Source organism: Opisthocomus hoazin, chromosome 3 (genome assembly GCF_030867145.1).
Source record: "Opisthocomus hoazin isolate bOpiHoa1 chromosome 3, bOpiHoa1.hap1, whole genome shotgun sequence".
Classification (NCBI taxonomy): Eukaryota; Metazoa; Chordata; class Aves; order Opisthocomiformes; family Opisthocomidae; genus Opisthocomus; species Opisthocomus hoazin.
The window spans coordinates 6,527,100-6,543,776 of record NC_134416.1 but is presented as its reverse complement, the minus strand read 5'-3'; the positions used below and the strand labels follow the sequence as shown (position 1 = coordinate 6,543,776).

Genomic DNA, 16,677 nt, shown 5'->3' with positions numbered 1-16,677 from the left:
TTTAGTCCAGTTTCTGGGTGAATTATAATGGATATGGGAACTAAAACTATGGGGCATTAATGCAATCCTGGATTGCCTAAACGGTTAAACTTCAGTCTAAGTTTTCTGTATCCATAAACTGCATTGGATGAAGTCAGCCCTGATGTTCAACTGTCCTAAATACCAGTGGATAGTGTTTTGCTCACACCGACTCTGCAAGCAGACTCAGGTACCTGTAGGTCTGAAGATAGTCCCTCACCAGTAAAATAAAGGTTACAAAAAGGCACCGAGTACCATTGCCTTTTCTACATCCTTTTGTCACTACATTTCCCCACTAAGCAGCAAACAGGTACTTTTCTTTGCTTTCTTTCTGAAGGAAAATGCCAAAGTACTAATGCACCTCCACGATGGGCAGAGATGCACAGGAATTTACCCCCTATACAGATAAGCAAATAGTTCAAGCACTGTTGTTCTATGAAGAGTAACTGGTTTAATCTGTCTGTTGTCAATTAAAAAAGAAAGAAATAGATTATGAGATTGTGCTTATTTTGCTATTTTGTCTCTCTTTTAGCAAGACTGACCGCCCATTCTTTGTTAGATTCTTTGTTATTCTTTGTTTTCCATGGGTACATATAACTCCTAGTTTAACGTATGAAAGCTTTTCATATTCATGTTGATGTATTCAGGGAATAACTCTTATCTATAGATTCTTACAGATGAAAGGGACAATTACATACAATTTGACGTCCTGGCAAATGTGAGTCCAAAATTATTCTTAATAATATCAGTATCTCATCTATATATTGTACAAAATTTGCAGCACGTTTCCTGCTCTAGAGAGTCATCAGTCTTGATTTATGAGGCGCATATTCCTTCACCAGAACTAGAAAGTTGTTGAAGTGCTCAGCTGCCATCACCTGATGTGCTTGAACTCTAGAATCAACGCATTCATCTTCTGTTTGCAGTGTCCTTACATTTCATCATGCTTTAATCTGAAATATTTCCCCGGCTTCTGGGGCCCAGAATTAGTTGTCAAGCTGGTGGTTAATAAATAGAGAATTTGAATTTTTTCCCTACCAAGGTAAACACAAAATCTCACAATGCTGTTAGCTATTCCCTAGCCTAAAGAGAACCCCAAACAGACAATGAAGAAATTATGTAAAACACCAGCTCAGTTACATTAGCAACATTTCACTTGCACAATAAAAAAAAGAACTAACAAGATCAGCTTAGCACCTTGCCTTTTTCTACTTCCTCCAGAAACTCTAAACACTGCTGCTGCTTACCAGTGGCAGCTTAAATACTTTAGGAGAGAATCTAAACACAAGGTGATGCTGAATCCTCAGGCTAAGAAAAACTACGCATTTGTGTACAACTAAACAGTCAGTACCTCAACAAGTTCTCCACAAAACCCTGCTGGTAGCTATAGCAACTGCATTCACTGTATTTTTACTAGAAAACATTTTTTAAAGCCACTAAGAAAGTACATTTTTCAGCCATTATTTAGGTTTCTAACTTTCAGGCCTTTTGATGCAATCCTGCTCTCCATTCAGCTTCTACTTGGCATGCATGGCATGTGAGTTACTGGGGTGATTCCCAAATTCGGGAAAGGAATTTTCTCTGAAAAATTCAGCATGATTAAATCTAAACTGCTGAACTGTGACTTCCATTTCCAGTGAAACGCCGTGCCGGCGTAAACACTTACATCTCTCAGGCAAATCGGACATCCGAGGAGAATTACACTTCAAGCAATAACTGCTGTAAGTCCCAAAGCATTATCAAGGGCATGGGAAAAGACATAATCTTTAAGAGGCCTAAATCGTTAGATCTGGAGAAATATTTGCTGTATCAGAATTCTGGTCTTGCCACATTTACTTGCTAGCAAGTGCTGTAAAGCAACAAAACTTCAACACTACTAGGGCTATGAAAGCTTTGGAGAGCCATTACACTTAGTTCATCTTACAGAAATTGTGCCTTTCCATGGCATGATCTTCTCTGTGTGCTTGGCATCATACAGTACAATAGCCGTGTATGGCATTTATCAGCTGAAAGGGACTCCCCCCCCATCTTCAAATAGCTGTGTAAGACCAGGTAAGAGTGCTGCTGCTTTTTTGTGTTCTTTGAATCAACCACCTGAGCAGAAGAATGCTGTGGGCTTAAGTCTTCTCTCTGGTGCTCCCATCTGGATGAACAATAGCTTTGACTCTCAAGTCTGAGAAAGCACACTAGCACTTCAATTCTGGTCTCCCCTTTGAGAAGGCAGAATTTTATTTCTCCGTCAGGTGTACGAAGGAGAAAATATTGAAAGCATAATGCAGGTCTTCAGCCTTGATGCAGACCTTGTACTTCTGAAGTCTGTGGAAAAAATCTTTTCAGAGCTAATTGCAAAGCATATCCGCTCTCACACCCCCCGAGTCTCTTCTCACTGACTGGAATGCTTCTTGCTTTTCCACATCACTACATTAGTTTGAGCTATTGATTCTTTATTCACGTGTAGCAGCTTGTCTAACTTGCCTATGACTTCACTAATTATGAAAAGTTCACCATGAAGAACAAAACAAAAACCACAAAAAAACATTCTTCATAGCATACTATTAGATTTCTTCTAAAAAGCTTTGCTTTGGGATACTTTTTGTAAAAGTTAATCCATTACTTCTATAAAGCATTCAGTTATATCCACAGAAATGCCACTGGATAACCATGAGACCTGCGTTTTCCCTGGTTTTGCATGCTTTGTAAGGTTGAAAGCATTAGAAAAAAAAAACACAACAATGTTAAAAGATAGAATAAAGGTTTCAGCATTAAGACTTTTGATGTCCACCTTAAGCTAAAACAGAGATAGCTGCAGTTCAATGCAACAGAAACGCTAATTCTTCCGTCACACGTTGCTGTGATGTTATCACAAATGTCATTCAACATTCCAATATATCAAAGTATTATGATACCTAGAAAATATTCACAAGTTGTCATCTTGTTCCTAATAACATCTTAGAGGCAAAAAGATTTCTTCCCCACATACCAATGTACAAAAGTGTCAGCTTTATGACTCCTGCTATAAATTACACGAGGAGGACTCTGTTTCACTGGCAACAATTCAAGAACAGGAAAGTCAGGACAATGAAATGACTTCAAAGGAACATGAGTTATTGGAAAGATCGTGCAAGTGAAGGCTCAGTATTCAAGCTTAACACACTTCAGTTTCATCAGATTCCAAAGAGCAGGAATCAATTATTTTTTTGTAGCAGCAAATCTCTGGTATCTCGGAGCCTGGGTCCATCCTGAAGTGCAGCTGCAACTCTATGTATTGGAGTAAATCAAACATAAAAACCAAAACCAACCACAAAAATCCCCAAGCCCCAGTGGAATTGCCACAAGCGCAAAATATGAATAAAGCCACACAGGCCCTGATGCTGAGGCTGACCCACCTTTCTGCAGAGGACAAGCTCTTCAAATAAATATGTTACCAAAGCATTTAAATCCATTCAACAGCAACTATTCTACTTAATGAGAGACTTCTCTTCAACCACAAGTTATAAATAGGAGCATTGCCTTTGCATAGTGTGAAACTCACAGCAAAGGGAATGTTTCTAGGGGAAATGCAAAGATTTCATCTAGGATGTTTCTCATCTTAAGAAAGGAATGAGAGGAGGGAAATCTATGTTTTCCCACCACGTGGCTCTCAGCCATGTTAAGACCTACCTTATTTCTGATCTCTGTCCTGCAGCAGAGGAATGCCTTTCTCGCAGGTTACAGCCCTGTAAGTAAACAGGCAGGGACGGGCAGGATGTGGGCAGACCTTGGGATCTGCTCTACTCCTCCCAGGGACCAAAGTAGCCTCACAGCCACCACAAATGCAGAAGAGAAGGATGGTAACAAAGGGCTATCCCCACTGTGGTTCCTCCCACGATTACTGCTTGAGCAATGTCTGCCCTCGCCTCCCGCCTGGCCCAGGACAACCCATGGGCACTGCTTAATGCCCCTTTCATTTGCAAGCAGATGCCCCAGTCTCTGTGTTGGTCCCATTATCAGCGGTCGTGTACTGGGGAATGCACTGGTATTTGCAGATTCCCATTTAATTCAGATTGCTGCCTGGCAATCTGAGGTCAGCAGCTTCTAGTCTGTGATTTCAAGCATTTGCTGATGAAATTGCCTAAAAATATTATTGCCAGAAATGTTCTAGCTCACCTGCTTTTGCTGTAGAGAGCAGTCTGAGTGCAATATATTTTTGTAACTTGTCATATACAAATTTTAACTATATTTAAGTCATAATATTAAACATATAGATTTTGACAATTATTGAAGGCATTAAAAAAGTTATATATTTAAAAAGTTATATGATTTTAGTATTTCAAGTGTACCTGCTGAACTCATCACACCAGTGGAAGCCAACACAATTATTCTGTTTTTAAATACCACACCCTGAATTATGTGATTCAGAAATGGCCACAGTCTTTGCTAGCTCTGTTGATTTAGTAACACAGCTTACAAAAAGATCAATGTTCAGACAATCCCACTGGTATCTCAGTATACCTCTTAGCAGATTAAAGCACTCCATAATTTTTTATTCAAGTGATAGAATCTGCCCCTAAATCAAGACACCACGATAGAAAACTCAGTAAATTGGGAGTCATTTTCCACTTAAGTCTGTATAACACCAAATACACTGTTAAAATCTTAAATCACAGATAGCTATTGCTAGTGACAGAGCCCTTCTTAAACTTCATGGATTTATTCCCAGAAAGCATTAAACCCAAGGCAAAGATTGCATTAATTTTTGTATCGCTATTTCCCATTCTGTCAGACATCGTTTAAACCATATCCCAAAGAATCAATTTTTACTGTTGAAGAAAGCATCAGTGTGAAGAAGGTGAGAGGTCTTTCTCCAAACTTGGGTGATACAATGAGAGACCCTGGAGAAAGAGACATCAGCAACTTAAATATCGAGATAAAGCAATACCTGAGTTCCCACCCATCCAGGTTTCTTCTGAAATCTCTAAAATCTGCTTATCTTCATCAACAGTTCTCATTACAAGTTTGGGATTTCGGATCCCACAGCCTCTGGAATACAAACAGGTACTGAAAGAGAGATGCATGCAACTATTTTTATACTTGGTCACCAAAGGACTCAGTTTGCATTTTCAAATGCATCTTAAAACTTTCACTTCAGTGGAATCACCAAAGGAAGATTTAAGTGCCTCCTTCAAGTGTCAGGTTAATTTTTTTATTTAACAAGATATGGATACCCTATGTCTTCTTTCTCCCAGAAAATAATAGCACAATCTTTAGAAAATTTGCCCCAGAATGTAATACTCAACAACCTGCGTTTGCAAATTTTAGCTTTAAATTTCCATTCTTTTCATTTTTTGTGGTACATATCAAAGTGATTTTATACCCCAGGGGATAAAATTCAAGACTAATTTGTTATTCAGTTTGACTTGTTCAAGAAGGTCAAAAGCTTGTCTTTTGGGACAAACCATGAGCTAAAAACGATGACCCCCAGTAAAACACAAGATTCCACAACTCTAGGGACCAAAGGACAGTGCTACTTCAATGTGCATGAGGTGGTTTTTAAAAGGATAAGCCTGATAATCATCCCTATGCCCAGGAGGAAGACTCTGCCTTTGGCAGCAAGAAACACACTTGCAACAGCAGCAATGCCAGAAGCATGAACTGGTATAACTGACTCTCTTTAAAGCCCAGTAAGAAAACAGGGAGTCATGAGACCTACTGCAAAACCTACCAGACCTTCCTGGTCACTTGTCTACTGCTCAGGTATGGGTGCTGCTCTTGGGGTGGTTGCAGCTCCCAGGCAACTTAGGAAGGTACTGAAACAGGTTTTCAGGAAGAAAGCAGACTTAGTCAATGAATAAACAACACAGGCAGATGATGGGATAAATAGGGATATGTTGGACAAATACATCCCCCAACTCCTCTTTTAGCCTGCTTAAGTCTCCTGAAGCACATCTATGTGTATCTTCACCCCAGATGTGGTTAACGGACAGTCCCTCTTAAAACACCTTGGGGGATTTTGGCAGGGGAACGGTTCAAAGTCAGGCTCTGCCCGAAAGGGTTACCCATGCTTTTCCCACAATAGTGCCTCTGAGTTTCTCTATCCTGAGAGAGCCTTTTAAAGTCCTAAAACAAAATGCCCCCTGACCCCATCTTCGAGATGCCACCATGCCTCAAGTCTTCCGTTAGGATACATCTCCCAGTAAGTATCTGTTATGAACTGAATTAGAAATAGCTCCTATAGTGATGAGAAAGGGTTATAACCAGGTTCCTCAGCTGTCACCTGGTCTTTAAAATGCCAATTTTTCGTACGGGGGGCTTGCACAGTGAAGGATTTGTTCTCCATAAGCTTAATGTGACGGAGCAGGAACTAAGCTCAGTCAGGCAGCCCAAGTCTTGCACCAAATGGAAAGCCCTCCTGTCCCATATTACCTCTCCTGGGACAGGAGCAAAGGGTGCCTTGTTTACCAGACATGAACCCTGTCCCAAAAGACTTTGCAATCTAAGAGATAGAATTTCACAAATCCTGTGAACACACAGCCATAAAGGATTCAAAGGGGATTAGTAGCCTCCTCACTCTTCCCATTCTTACAGAAGATATTTAAGGAGAAAAGCTCTTCTATTTGCTTCACTGCCATCCGATACAGCATCATGTTAGAGACAGAGAAGGGATTAGCACTTATCTGATCAGACAAACAAGCTAGTTAAACAAGAAGAGGTAGTAATGAGTCAGAAAAGCTGTATGCACAATGGCATGGATCCTCCCACCTAAGCATGGATCAAGAGTATTCTTAATACTGTTCTTTAATTGAGAGACTTCATAGATACAGGCCAATTTTTACAGACAGCGTAAATGACAACAGAAAAATCCATGCTCTGCGGAGCCTTGTAATGACAAATCAGAATTAATAAACATTATCCCATTTATAAGAGGAATAAGTAAAATGATCATTTACTTAAGTGTCCATTTCACACAAATTTGTCACCATGCTCCAGAAATTATTTTTGCTGGCTGGTTTCAGTGCAAGAGAAACACTGTCTTCATGTCAGTATTGTCTTAAATTGGCTACGGGGGACAACTAAATCAACTCAAAGGCTAGTATTCCCCAAAGCCAGCGTAATCCTTCCTCCTGCATGGGCCCTGGAGGAGAGAAAGAAGAGCTTTCTTATGATAATGTGCAGTCCAACAGCCTAATACTTCCTATATCATCTATACATGATGGAGCACTTAGCTACATGACATCACTGTCGCACCGCGTATCTCCCGAAAGAACCTAAATCTGACACCTGGGATAAAATTTCCACATCACCCTGCTACAACACTTCCAAGCCCTCCTGCTCACCTAAACTGCTAGTTTTAATCGATACAAAACTTTTCTTGCAGTGCTAATTTATTGAGGGAGAGATGCCACTGCATGTCGGTCAACAGCCACGGCTCCCCCCAGCCTGACTGTGGGAAATGCAGTCCTGCTACTTAACTCTGCTGAGCAATGCACTGAGGCCTTATTGAAATGACATGGATTAACCTGACCAAATACAGAGATTTACAGTGTAACTGTCTATATCCGAGTAAACCACCTACCAGCCCTTCATAATCCGTATAGAGGAACAGACAGTTTGAGGGAGTAATACATTTCAAACAGGTCAGATGAATTATCCTGCAAAACCTGCTATTTTTCTTCACCAGATCTAAAGGCAGCGAGGGGTGTCTGGCTAAGCGGGAGAGTCTCCAGCAGACATCTAAAGCTAGGTGAGGTGACCCATCATGACATCTTGGGCAGAAAGGGCCCATCTCCAGACATACTGCACCTCTCTACAGACCCAAGAAAGGTTAAATGCCACACAAATGAGTGGCACAGCCATTGCTCCAGGGCTATGTCCATCCATGTCAAGTGCCACGGCAATTATTTAAGGGAATTCAGCCCATGATATAATGAATCTATAAGTCATTAATGAAGAGAAAGATGAAGGCATACAGCTAAGGGAAGAAGTGACACTGATTAACACAGAATTGTACCTGATTATTTCTGGTGTGTTTTTCCCTTGCTTTATTTTTTTTTTTACTTATGAATCCTGAAGACCTACAAAGCTGCCAGCAACTCCTTCAACTAGGGGGACAGACTCCCCAAAACTCTTTGTACCTGTGAGCTCCCTCTGTGTCTTCCTCGGCTGGCTTGGACCTGACTTATGGGTTATTACATTCAAAAATACTTTCTGGAAGAGAGACAGGGAGCAAAAACAGACACAGAAATGAGGAGAAATTGAAGAGTAAATAGTTTAAAGTTGTTTATCATACCAGTGAAATCTGGCGTAAGGGTACTTCATGCTTTATCTGTTTTGCTGTGTGCTGTTACCAGTCTTACCTCAGAAACTGCTAAAGGAAAAGTGATCTCTCTTTGTGTTAATATACAGCTCAATCAGATGGTATCCTGGAAAGCAGCATGTCTCCAACTTCCCTGTATCATCACATCTAAAATGAGCAACTTAATTTTATAGCCCACTCATAACTGCCACAGCCTTCCTGGGGTCATGGCGCATAGTCTGGGAACGGCTGCTAAGGGAAGTGAAAAAGATGCTAAGGGAAGAAAACACGACAACAGAGATATCTCCTAAAAAAGAACAAAAAAGTCGAAGAAGGCAATAAAAAAGACAGAACAGTGAATAAAAAAGAAAGAAGAAAGTACTCAGAAATGCCCAAATAACTTGAATAAAAAAAGAACAGAAAATGCCCTCACTAATAAACCCAAGGGATGGCAAAGAAAGAAGCTAAAATAAGCCCAACTGTAAACTGTTCTAATTTCAGGTATCAATCATAAAAGTACTTACACATATAATCAAGAAAATCCTCCAGAAAACATAAAAACCACTCTTAGACATACTCTAGAGGCAGTATCATAATTAAACAGAAAAGCAGGAGAGGGGAAATTAGTTTGAATGAACTCAAAGACAAGATGGCTTATGAAACGTCGGACTTGAACAAAGGCTGTCAACCGATCAATTAGGAATGAGCATTTCACTCCTGCCCCAGCCTCCCAGAGCAGTTGAACAGTTTTATTAGCTGTGTTAAAGTGTGGTCCTTTACAAAAGGAATGATTTTTTTTTTCTTCCTGCTGCAGGAATGTGAAGTCACTGGCTGTGTAGAACTAGATCGTCAGGTCCCATGTTCAGACAGAGAGCATCCTGGGCTGTGATGCAGCGGATCTTATAAACGAGGCAGATTTGAACTTTGCCAGTACTCACACAGGACCAGATGAATTTCAGGTGCTACAGAAGGGCTATGCCTTGCTGCCTCTTAGCAAGGACCAAATTAATTTCCCAGACAGGAGTTAAAACCACTGCGCCTGACCACCCCGTCTAGATCTAGTCAATGGGGTTTGTTGAAGATTTTCTGGTATAATTTGTGGAGATCAGCACTGAGCACCTTTGTCTTATCAAGTACTGCAATGGACTGAAAACCACACATACCTTATCATATCACTAGGGTATTTCACTTACTGTGGAGCAAAAGCTGTGTCCTACCGCTGAAATGGATAAAGAGATGCAGGGATGCCCACTACAAGAAGTGCTTTGACATGGGTACCAGCTGTTGTTTAGTTTCTAAGAACTGCAGCAGTAAGCAAGACAGTCCATGCAGGTTATTTGTAGCATTTATCGGCTGATGAAATTAGAATTACTGAGGTTCTGTCATACAAGTGGTAATTAGTTTTATACTAAATGCGGAGCCAACAGAAATCCCCCTGGTACCTCCAGCTCTAAACTTTCCAGCTCAAATAAGACATTTGCAATTGATATGCAGAACAATTCTTCTTATGACAATCAATATAAACCTGGTTTCTCTGGAAAGAAGTACCTGGATGCTGCCAATAGGCACATAATTCAATGCGGTTAAGTAAACAGCACTGCAAAAATTGCACTTGGGTAATAAGCAGTCAAACCACATCCAAACATTGGCTAAGCTTAGAACAAAGAGCACGACTCCAAAAATATTAAAATGGTCAACGGTTTAAACTTCTCCTCAAGTATGATGTGAAATACCGCAGTTTTGGAAACCCTTATTAAAATCACTTAAGAATCAATGTTCAGGACATAACAATAATCAAATCAAGTTGCTTAAACCGAACTCAAGGGATCCTTCTATTTTGCAAAGAATCAAAGATTAATTTCTAAGGAACTGAATCAATGCAAAGTAAATAGATTCTGATAAGCTGGGGAAAGATAGCTTACATCTACTGCATAGTAGATAAGCTCTGCGATAGCAGTACTCCCTGAGCAAAGGAAATCCAGAGAACTGCATAATCAGGACTGACAGCACTTGCAAAATATGACCCATAACTCAATTTCTTTCCTTCCTAATGAATTGTCAAGGCTAACACAGCCTGGAGAAGTTTTGTGGCATGTAACCAGATCAGCTCTAGGTTTTGCACTTTTTGCCCAGCTCTGCAGGTACATCCACCCTGGTATGGGATTTGTGACTCCTCGGTGGGCTCTCAGGACAGGCTGCTTCGCTATTTCTGTAGCACGAGAATTTGCAGGCAAGCATCAGGGCTCATGGGCACCTGCCCTATCTTTATTTCTAAATTTCCTCCATACTAGGGAAGAAATGGGAAATTTTTAAAGAGTATTCATACTGGTTTACAGCAAAAAACCTTTCAAAGGCAAAATACTTCCAGAAATCTCCAGCTCTAGTTTGTCACTGTACACAAAGATACGAGGTATTTGCCGTGAAATCATCAATATAATAAAGAATGGCAGCCCAGCCTATCTTCAGTCTCCCAAGAAAAGCAACTCTCTTTTTTAGGTTGTTTTTAATAGCACAAGGAAATAGAAGCTATCTCACTATTTGCATCATTTGTGATGTGAAATCAATTTTCCGCTAACCAGTAGGAAGTAACTTATCTGTTGTACATCGATAATGTTTATCATAGAAGTGGGTTGTTTCTTTTTTTCCCTACTCCGAATTAAATCTCTACTCTATACCACAAGTCCCTGGCAGGTGATAAGCCCACCATCTACCCACATACTGCCAATTCTGCAACAGTTTTCTCTAGGCAATAATAATGTGTGCATATGTTTTCCTTGCTAGGTGGAGTATCAGCTATTTAATCTTCATAGACCTTTTAGTGGTGCTGAAGAACAAATACTGTCCGACTCCTCTCACCCTCATACTCAGACCAGAAATGAACAGGCAACTTTTCCCTCAACCAGAACTGTCAGTCCTGTTATGCAAATCATATTCACACGATAAAATCTTTCAGCCTAGCCAGTGGAGCTGGACATCAGGAGTAGTGCAGGGAGAAGAAATCTGTGCACACTCTCCCCCACGCCCACGGCCACTGGGTATGCCAGCTTGGGGTTTGTAATTGCTGGTCACAGCCTTCATGGCAGCCAGCACCAGCAAGTGCAGAGGAGATCATATGAAGGAAAGGAAAAGTCCCGAGATGGAAAACAAGGGTTGTGGCGTTCTCAGTGTTGCGTTACTAGCTCTGAATAGAAGATCATGTCATTTTTGTTCACATTTCTCAATAAATGGAGTACAGACACACTGTAAGAGTCATGGAAGTGGGCTGGAAGCTCATTAAGGTAGCTTCATGAATGTCTTGGACACAAAAAAGAAGTGCCTGACTGCCCCATCCTGCAGTTTCCTTACTCTACGTGGCTTCAGAGTCATGCCGGGGTTAAATCTGGGTTCTCAGGGCCTCATTCCCACACATAAAACAGCTGTGTACAGATTTTTTCACGAGTGACATGCTCCAGGACAGAAGGGGAGAAAGATGTTAGAGGACAAGTCATTCCATACATCGCCAAAATTGGATTCAGCTAGTCTCTCCTGGCAACTCGAATTCTGGAAATGTTGCCTGTCATTAGAGAATACATTATTCCATTAATAAAACTGAGTAATTTAATCCACCCTGTCATTGATAGGTGGAAGAACTGACTTGCACAGATTCAGTGATTCGCTAAAGGTTGTGCAGCTCATCTGCCAGAGCATCCTCTGTCCATGGCCCCTGACTTCAGTCCAGCAGGCTTTTTCTCTGTAATGTTAAGGCAAAACTCCTTACCTTCACCTGTAATTTAATGACCCTTGTGCAATTCATAAACCAAGAACATTAAGACTAACACCTTCTCTCCCCTGTAAAACAGCCCAAAACCTAGCAGTGCTTTTTAAACAAAATTTTAAACCAAAAAATGTAAAATAAATGTTATGATTTACTACCTGACAAGATCTCATACTCGCTTGCCAAGGAGAAAGTAAGTCAGAGTGCAGCTTGAGCAGACCACTTAAAGTCTTAAGACACAAAAGTCCCCCAAAAGCACAATGGGAGACATTTGCAGAAGCTTCTCTCTCTGAAAAATATATGTCTGTTCTTGGCTCTGCTAACTGAGCTGGGACAGAGTCATCTCAGCTGAGCTTTTCTCGTGCTAGCTTCAGAAGTCTGATGTGACTTCTGTTGGAGGGGATCACAAAACCTTGAGCAGCAAGTGGAACAAGCCATTAGGAAAACACCAACTAAAATGAAGCATATGATGGAGGAAATTAGCAGAGTGAGCTTGTGGCGAAATACAACTAGACAGTTTCTGATATGTTCATTTTCCTGCTTTTTTCCTGTTCTACGTATATTCACTACAAGAATTTCAAACTATGTTGCCAGTTTCTCAGTTACAGTTTAGTGATTTCTGTAGATGCCATCTCCCTGTTTCCTCATTCCCAAAATTTGAGCTCTGAAGTTCCAAAACATCCTTGTAACCGCTGGCAGTGCCTAATACGAAGTGAGCAATATCCCATAAGGACCAAACATTCCTGTTTTTGGACTCATTTGGCCACAGAAAGACCTGCAGGAACGGCTCCTCTCTAATGAGCTAGTGCAGAGCACTGCCCCATCTTCCTCGCTAGGGAAAACAGAGTTGGAAAGGCTGGAAGGGGATATTTTAGCATCATGGGAGACATTAAAATTTATCTAAGAAAGACTGGGGAATTTGGCATTACCTGAATAGCGGAAATATCCCAGTATCACCCATATTATTGAGGCGTGGTGCTACACCAAAGACGTTGATATGATGCAAGTTTCTTCTTAAAGGTTTTGATCCTCATTATGAGAAAGGGGAAGAGCTTAAGAATGGTTTTTAAAAAGGAAGAATTGCAATCACTCAGCAGTGATTAATCAAAACAGATTTGAAAATTTTTAGAAGAAAGTGTTACAGTATGACAAATTGAAATATCCTTTGAAGCCAACAGAATTACCGAGGAAATCTCAGAAAAGTATTTTAGAAAGAAAGTTATCACATGCTGGACACAAAAGCCTACTTTTATTCCTATTATTTTCAGTATCATAATCTCCAGAATCAAAAGCTGGCTCCAGCATGTAGCAAAGAGGTTTGCACTAAAACTGTATGAAATGTCAGCAGAAGTAAGAAAAGACTTCTGTGTATGTATAGGTGTTACAGACTTGCTCACCCCACACATTGTCTGGGTCTCTGAGCTCAGAATAACTTCCCACAGACCACAGAAACTAATTCTTCCACTTAATTCTTCCTCTGTTCTGTCCCCACTGGGGACTTTGTTCTTCCACCATAGAAGTCATTCTTGTGAGTCATACCGATACTTCCCCACAATAAGTCTTCCACCATATGTACTGTTCCAGCCCAAAGCATCTTCTCATTCATGGCTTTGGTCTCACTGGAATTTGAGACATAATCACTCAAACTAGAGAGAATACATTTGCACTGGTACAAAAAGAAAGATTTGGCCCCATACTGATCCCAGGAGACAGTGGCGCCATTACCTGCTGTTCTGGAAGTCAGAAGACCTTGCTTCTTCCCTTCACTTTGCAATGTGTTGAGGACCGCCCTTCTGCAAGTTACCTGGAATAATTCCACCCAAAATCAGACTATATTCATCCAGTTGGCAGGCTGCCCATTACTAAGTTTAGAATAAGGCTCTTCACTTCTCCGAGCCTCAATTTTACCAGAAAGGATCCCAAAACAGTAGATCACCTTTTACTAGAAACCACAGAAGCACAACACACTTATTGAAGACCCACAGTGAATCTGCAATACATACACAGAACCTTCTTTTGAATAATATTCCATAAACATTTCACTGATGTAAAGTCTATCTTCATGTACTTAATATGTCTTACTGGATGTTACTTCAGAGCACCTTCCCAACCACAAGACAAAGAGCATGGTCTTTGTATATTCAGAACAGCAGCATTGCGCTGGGAAATATGCACGACAGTTGGTAGAAAGACTGAAACTTCATTAAAAGCTACTAAATGTTTACTCTTAAAAAAAACAGAAAGAAGTCAAAGAACTTTTGAAGTGGAATAAACCTTGCAATTGCCCGCCGGACCTATTTGAGAAACTGCCTCTACTATATTTTCAATTAGTATTTATTTTTCAGTATTTATATAAACTCTCCCAAATGAGATGTCTAAACAAGAATTTGTAAAAGAAAAAGAGGAGATTCAGGCATGCACCTAGAGCAGTCCTGGGTGGGAATTACGCACAGAGTTACACAGATTTTGCAGGTACATCTTCCTGAGAATGATTCCATTAGTGTCCACACTGCGCAGATGGGCTGTGTTATTTTAAGGTCTTAATCAAAATACGTGCAAACAGGCACAGCACCACGTGCATACTAATGCCCGTGAAGTGTCAGCTGCGGAGCAGTCAGTACACTTTTTTAAGAACACTACCTATGTAAAAATACAGAAGTGAAGGAACTGCTGAATTAAGCAGCTTAGAGGAAGGTTTGGAGGCTACAGCTAGAAAGTGATGCATAACATGTTTGTAATAAATACAAACTGAAGAAAACATTAACCTGTTACCACGGCATGGTACTCCCACATACTGATAGAAACTGAAGTGTCAGACAGAACACAAGAAGGTGTCAGGTCATCAAAATCCCAAGGTATATATGATTAGGAGAACCAAACCTAAAAACAGTATTTACAATGTAATCATGACATCTCTAAAGCTCCTGTCAGCTCTGAATTTTTTCAATGGCTTTCCTCAGTGAAGGCATTACGCATCCCTCAGTCTCCGCTTTATCATCTGCGAGGAAGGCACTCTGCATCCGCTAATCACAACTCCAGGGCTGTACCAGGACCTAAGTCCAGAAGAGAGACTCACCTAGCAGACTGAGGTCTGAAAACTTTGCTGACTATAGAAAAAGTTAACAAATCCAGCTTAAGAACAATGTAAAACAGTTCCTTCTGGATTTTCTTTTTAAAAAACAGATCTTGTTCCTGCATGTCTGCGTCCTTTAAAAAAAACTTGAGCTGCCTCCTTGCACAAGGGAAAAAGGAAAAGAAACGAACAAAACCAAAGTTGTGCCCAGAGTCACAGTGCCCCTGGTGCCAGGCTTGTAAACCCAAAAATGTCCTCTTACCTGCACAAACACAGCACCACCCAAAGCGGTAACTGGTGATGGCTCCTGTGCCGCACTCCGCACGCAGCCGAGGTGCGCTCTGCAGGGGCGGCAGCCCGGGCAGGGACGTGCTTGTGGCGATGGGTGGGCAGGGGCAGGGGCACACACGAAGACAGACGGACACGGGCACACAGACGGACACACACCCCCCCGAACACCCCGAGCGCACACACGGGCTCACAGGGACGTGGGTGGGTGACAGAGTGGGGATGGGCAGAAAGGTGGGTCCTCTGCCCACCCAGCCCCGCCCCGGCGGGGGAGACCAGGGGAGAGAGGAGAAGAGGAAGAGAAGAGGAAGAGGAGAGGAAGAGGAGAGGAAGAGGAGAGGAAGAGGAAGAGAAGAGGAAGAGGAGAGGAGGAAGAGGAGAGAAGAGAGAGAGAGAAGAGAGGAGAAGAGGAGAAGAGAGAGAGAGAAGAGAAGAGAAGAGAGAGAAGAGAAGAGAAGAGAAGAGAAGAGAAGAGAAGAGAAGAGAAGAGAGAGAAGAGAAGAGAAGGAGAAGAGAAGAGAAGAGAAGAGAAGAGAGAGAGAAGAGAAGAGAAGAGAAGAGAAGAGAAGAGAAGAGAAAGAGAAGAGAAGAGAAAGAGAGAGAAGAGAAGAGAAGAGAAGAGAGAGAGAAGAAGAGAGAAGTAGAAAGAGAAGAGAGAAAGAGAGAGAAAGAAGAAAGAAAGAGAGAAGAAAGAAAGAAAGAAAGAAAGAAAGAAAGAAAGAAGAAAGAAAGAAAGAAAGAAAGAAAGAAAGAAAAGAAAGAAAGAAAGAAAGAGAAGAAAGAAGAAAGAAAGAGAAGAAAGAAAGAAAGAAAGAAAGAAAGAAAGAGAAAGAAAGAAAGAAAGAAAGAAAGAAAGAAAGAAAGAAGAAAGAAAGAAAGAAAGAAGAAGAAAGAAAGAAAGAAAGAAGAAAGAAAGAAAGAAAGAAAGAAAGAAGAAAGAAAGAAGAAGAAAGACAAGAAAGAAAGAAAGACAAGAGAAGAAAGAAGAAAGAAAGAAAGAAAGAAGAAAGAAAGAAAGAAGAAGAAAGAAAGAAAGAAAGAAAGAAAGAAAGAAAGAAAGAAGAAAGAAAGAAAGAAAGAAAGAAAGAAAGAAAGAAAGAAGAAAGTCAAAGAAAGTCAAAGAAAGAAAGTCAAAGAAAGAAAGAAAACACAAAGAAAGTCAAAGAAAGAAAGAAAACACAAAGAAAGTCAAACAAAGGAGGGAGGGAGGGAGGCTGGGGGGAGGTTAAGGACGGGGACCAGGCAGCGCGGCGGAGCCGGCCGGCGGGGAGA

General features: G+C 41.0%; 1 long non-coding RNA gene across 1 annotated transcript in view; it reads right to left on the bottom strand.

Moving 5' to 3' along the window:
* The window catches only part of LOC142360720 (uncharacterized), a 36,796-nt gene extending 21,285 nt beyond the window's left edge, over positions 1 to 15,511 (bottom strand). The window contains exon 1 of the long non-coding RNA XR_012763311.1: positions 15,380 to 15,511. This is a non-coding gene — a long non-coding RNA (uncharacterized LOC142360720). The remainder of the gene's footprint in view (positions 1 to 15,379) is intronic.
* Between the last annotated feature and the right edge of the window lie 1,166 nt (positions 15,512 to 16,677).